This window comes from Ctenocephalides felis, unplaced genomic scaffold, assembly GCF_003426905.1.
Source record: "Ctenocephalides felis isolate EL2017-DRISC unplaced genomic scaffold, ASM342690v1 CF-g0.4_SCAFFOLD_03571, whole genome shotgun sequence".
NCBI lineage: Eukaryota > Metazoa > Arthropoda > Insecta > Siphonaptera > Pulicidae > Ctenocephalides > Ctenocephalides felis.
Genome location: NW_020539725.1, coordinates 25,677,197 through 25,683,196, shown reverse-complemented (window position 1 = coordinate 25,683,196; position 6,000 = coordinate 25,677,197). Strand labels below are relative to the sequence as shown.

The 6,000-nt window shown below is 28.4% G+C and overlaps 1 pseudogene; it reads right to left on the bottom strand.

The window, feature by feature from the left end:
• The window catches only part of LOC113385845, a 52,429-nt pseudogene that overhangs the window by 10,225 nt on the left and 36,204 nt on the right, over nucleotides 1-6,000 (bottom strand).

The following is a 6,000-nucleotide window of genomic DNA, read 5'->3' as shown; positions in this document are numbered from 1 at the left end:
TTTCATTCATTCATTAAATCATTCTTAAAATTACAAAAAACATTCGACGGGTTTCAAATATTGTTAACTGTTGCCGATCCGTTTTTTATTAAATTAAAAGACAATTTTTATTTCATTTAATATATTTGACAATAAATTCTCAGATTGATCTTATACTTTAGGTAAATCAACATGCAGAATAAAAGCTTTTTGGGACCTCTTACCTTAATAAATCATCTTCACTACAGTACTTTATTAGTATTCTAGTATCAGTACTAGTCGTAGACTTCTTGGATGCTCGCGGACTGACCTTTGCTTAGGTTTAGCAATACCGGACATTTTCACAGCCACAGATTTCGGTTTTGTTCGCAGAAGATATATAATATTGTCGGGTTTGTCTTTTTATCATCGCCTTCAACTTTATCAACTGCGTCTTCTGTCGTTTCAGTATCTTCTGAATTATTGTTCATTTTATTCTGAGAGCTAACTGAGTTTGCCTTTCGATCTCCCTGATGTCGTCCATCGTCAGATTGTGCCACTCGTCCTGCCACGCCCAGGCCTGCCTGTGCGCTCGGAGCATCGTTTTGCGCAAAGCTAATGATAAAAGAAGTAACAATCTTATATTGCAAATACAAGTAATAATATTTGCATTATCTATAGATTTGCAATAAACACAAATAAAACAGCGTAATATGTGTTTTTGATTCGTCGTCTTAATGGGATTTTACTGTGTTTCCAAATACTTCATGATTTTGAAAGTAAAGTATATTTTGAAAGTGAACCAAAAACACATATTACGTTTCGACAAAAAAATGAAAAAGAATTGCAATATATTTTCTGATTTTTAGGGAAATGCCAGATGCTCATAATATATTTTGATTCACATTTGTTGAGATCTAAAATTTCCAGATGTGTTTCGTGTAAGAAATTGAGTACATATATGAAACTATTCTGTTCGTATTATTGTAATTAACATATATATGCACAAAATGGATTTTGTAATGTTTTTTTTTCTTTGCTTTTCGAACCCAACCGGAACAAATATGAAAACCGGTTTTTGAACCGGTCTTAATTTTAGCGTTCGGGTAAAAAAAGTACTAGCACAACACAACTGATTAAACCCCGTACTAATAAAATAAGCCTTAAGGAGCACAACTAGTGTGAAATTTTAAAAAAATCAAATTTTCAATTTTTCCATATTTCAATAGGTTATACCTTTAAAAATAACATACCAAAATTTTAAATCGATATCTCAAATAGTTTTTGAGTTACAGCCATTTAAAGAGTATATACATATAGTATACATAGTATAACGATCATTTAATCTTTAAACGTGTTTTTCTCGAAACAGCATTTTCCGAATTTGCTGCTGCGATTACTCAAAAACAAATGATCCGATCACTATCAATCTTTTTACATGTTCTATACATAGTTCTCCGTAAAATGAACTATCGATTTTTTGATCGGATCAAAAATCGAATTTTGGCAGTCCAAAAACGACCAAAATTTTGGGTAAAATTCGACTTTTTTTAAAAAAACGCCGTAATTTTGTCAATTTTGGATTTTTTTCTTTATCGTAGTTCATTTTACAGACAATATTATCTAGTTTAACGAGATTTTTTTTTTTAAATTTCATCCACGTAGAAGGCCGGAATCACTGCAGTAGTGAAGGGCCTTTTTTTGTCGCGCCGTTGGAGATCGACGATAATGTAAAAAATATTTAATAGTTTTCTTCAAAAATTTACTATGTATTCTTAAAACATGTATAAATATATTCCTAAAATTTTAAAATGATTGATAAAGTAGTTTTTTTTTAATATAAATTCCCAAAAATCACCTTTTTTAGGCGGTTACACTAGTTGTGCTACTTAATAGGACTTGTATATTGAAAATTTAGAACCGCCGAATTAATGAACTTATTTTTTTGATTAGTTTTTCTTCAATACTTTAGTTAATATAAAACAATAGCAAGGTAAAAAATGATAATAATCACTAAAAATAAAGTAAAGCCCTTAATAAGTGGGATCAAATTTTAAATAAAATTGAACTACTCATACTCTGCTTTTAAAATCTTCTACTTTAAAACGACAGTGTACGGATGTCGTCCATAGACGACATGTTCTGCTTCGGTCTTTACTTTAAGATTTATGACTATGATTCTGAAATTGACCACTTAAAATTTAGTAGAAATACGGATGTAAAGCGGATAAAATTCAAGGTATAAACATTGTTGAACATCCCCCAAAGAACAAAATGATTTAAAATACGTTAGAAAATAATACTTTTGAAACATATTATGACAATTCCGTTTTCATTCATTTTCCTCATAATTTTGTAATAGCACATGCGACAAATGAAATAAATAACTAGTGAATGTAATTTAATTAATTATAAAATTATTTTAATTATTTCGAAACTCTACATACCGACATCATGAATGAATTTCTCTAGTTTTGTCTGCATTCCCCAATATCTGAATTCGACTCGGCATAACTTATACGCGCACATAAGCGCCAAACCATCGGGCGTGGGCTGCGGTTTATCTTTGACCTGAAATATTTCATTAATTAAAAATTAATTAATTAAATCAGATGAACGAATTACTTAGAGTTGAATATATTGTTCGACTTATTTTTCAATGATTTAGTGATAATTGATATTAATATTTACATTGTTCCAATAATATTCCAACCAGCTGTCATTCAAAGGACCTCTATTTGTTTTCTCTGATATATAAAATTTAGGATCTTCTTCTCTTACGTAATCAGCTCCATAAAGTTGATCCTTAACTACATCTATTACATCTAAAATATTAACAAAATAATATGTTAGAAATGTTTATAAATGTTATGTTACATTTAATAAGAAATTTGAATTCAAGGAAACATATCTTTATTGAATTATTACCATCCTATTGAATTTATTTTTTGATTGAAATAATCATAACACAAATGTATACAAATAAATACACACAAGTATATACTCAATGTTACATTAACAATAACAAAAAATCTAAAATTGTTTTATTTTTTAAAAAATAATCATCTTTTACGATGCTACGTCGCTCAGTATATCATTTTATTGTAAATGTCCCCATGACAAATGTGTTCGAAAATAAATAATACAGTTAAAATGGTTTTCTTTCTTGTAGTTAAATGTGAAATTTAAGATACCTTATAAAGACAAAGGAGATATAAATTAAAAGGTGCAATAAATGTTGCAACTTTTTATTAAAACAATTATCGTTTACTTACCAACAATTCTATTCCTATAATCGCTTCCAGCAAGATTAAAAACATTATCCTGATGCCCATCATCGGCATAATAGTAAGTTTCGATTTCCAATGAAAATTTTTCTACAAAAGGACATGTGTATCGCGTTTTTGTATAAGGGTATGCATTCCATGCCTCTTCTTCTACAGTGAGAGCTGATTTGGGTAAGAGACCTTTGAACCAACCTAAATAATAAATAACAATAAGCGTTAAATGAGAGATTAAATAAATTGATTCAACAGTAAAAATTTTAACTATCTTATTACTTTTCTGGTATGCAAATAAAATAATGAATGAGAGGTTTGATGCATCAAAACCTCCAATGATTCCTTATTTTTAATCTGAAATTAGTATTATTTACAATTATATATAGGGTGTACCAGAACTCAACGTCAAAACTAAAAGGGACGACGGTATTGATTAGTAGCTATCATGAAAATATTAGAAAAATAATTTCTTGATGTTTTAAAATTATGAGCTTTTAAGTAAAACCTAGAACTTTGGTTGAACTGTAACCATACTTTGGTTATTATGGTTAATTTACATTATTTTTATTCATATTAACTTTGAAATTGCAACCATAAATAACATTTCCTAGAACACAGTCAAAAATAATGACACAATTGCCCCAAATTTTCTAGAATTTAAATTATTTGTTGAAGGATGAATTTAAAATTTTCATAATTTGTCGAATTTGAAAGGCCATGCTTTGAAAAAAGCACTAAAGCGTGTTGGCAAAGAATAACGTACTAAAACATTGTAAAGTTCCATCACAAATTTACCTATATATTTGAGGTAAGCAATAAAAATTAACCACAATAACCAAAAAACGGTTATAATTTCTCTAGCTCTAGGTTGCACTTAAAAGCTCATTATTTCTAAATAACGTGATATATTCTTTTTTCTATTTGTTTTCAGGACAGTAAACGTCAATACAAACACTTCGTTTTGGAATGATATATCGAAGTGCATTCAACATTTGCAGATATGTAAATTCTCGCATTCATTTGCATGAGTATGCAAATAGATTGTATTTTATTATACCTACAATACAATTTAAAAAACCATAAAAAAATAAAATAAAAATGGCAAATATCAGAATTACAACTGAATACCAAATGTTTACATTTAATCTTTTATATTGCTGTGTCAATTCCACTGTATGCAGATTGAATCTGTTTCCACAATCTATTGAATTAAACTAGAAATATTTTCACCTGGAAGATGACTGCCGACATGATAAACCTTTCTCGTGTACTGTCCTTTTCCCCCGGGACCTTCTTCGTACGGTTCGTTTATCAGAATTTCTACGCCACTGCCTGCGCCGCTACTTTCCTCTCGGGATTTTTTCTGAAGATAAGAAAACCAATAATGTTGTACAAGAGAAATGTAAAAGCCAATATGTATATATATATATATATATATATATATATAAATATATATATATATGCATATTTGTATGTGTATATGTGTGAACAAACTTTCAGAAAAAGACTGTTCAGCAAGCATTGGACCAAGCAAGGAACGATGCCACGCACCACTAGTTAGTATAATTAATTTAAAAAACTATAATGCATAAGCCTAGTTGGTAAAATATTGGTAAAATATTTTTTTTGGTTATACAGATTGACCTATAGAAGTGTAAATTGAACTAGTTTTTAGGCTGATCAAAACATTAAATTGCAATTACCCTACGGGAAGTTAATAGTTAAAGCTTGGTAGTGAGTGCTGAAAATTATAATATGTTGTTTACTATAACCAGACTTATCAACAAATTTAATAGTATATAATTATGTAGTTATTAATATTTCACAAAACTTTTAGCAAGTATTGTAGATAGTACTATGACAAAATTGCATTTTATGCTAATGTAAAAAATTAAAAATACTCCAAAGTACCAATGTTGATATTCTAAATCTCATTCAAATACTAATAATATCCTAATAGCATAAATTTTGAATATTTAAAACCAGCCTAGTTGTTCGTATTTTCGCTAATCGATTTATAGTTCCAAAGAATCATATTTCCACCAGTAAGTTAATAAAGCAACTGCAAGAGAATATACTTATTTGCTAACAATAGAAAACGTTTGCCTATTGTTTGTAATTTATTACAAAACTTACCAGAAAATACTTCTACACTGACACATATACATTTATATATATATATATATATATATATATATATATATATATATTACCTCAAGCTTTTTCTTTTCTAAGTTTCCTTGCGTAGGAGTGTGTAAAATATATCACTTTTAAAAAATTCTTATAATATTCGTACTTGGCGAAACTTTTCTAAGCAAGAATAAGTTTGCAAACTAAACGTGGGCAGCAGAGAAATTCCAATGCCGAAATTGAAGGATAGGTAAAAAAATCGTCCAAGTCAATAATAAATTCATGTGTATAATATTAATGAAAGGTAATTATTCAGTAAAAGAAAATCAAATCGGAAGCGTTGAGGCTTACCAATTATCGAAATGACTATTCTATAATTTTATAACTAGCACTTGGTCAGGTAATCACCTATCTACACTTCGGTACTTCAAGTAATAATACTTTATGAATACTGAATCTGAATACTGTATATTTAGCAACATACATGTTCAAAGTATTTTTGTAGAATATTTCAAAAATTTTATGACATATAATAAGAAATATTTAAAAAGATCATTACACAATAAAAATGTCTACAAAATAAATCAAATATTTTTGCTATTTTGATGCATTTTTTATTGATAGCATATAA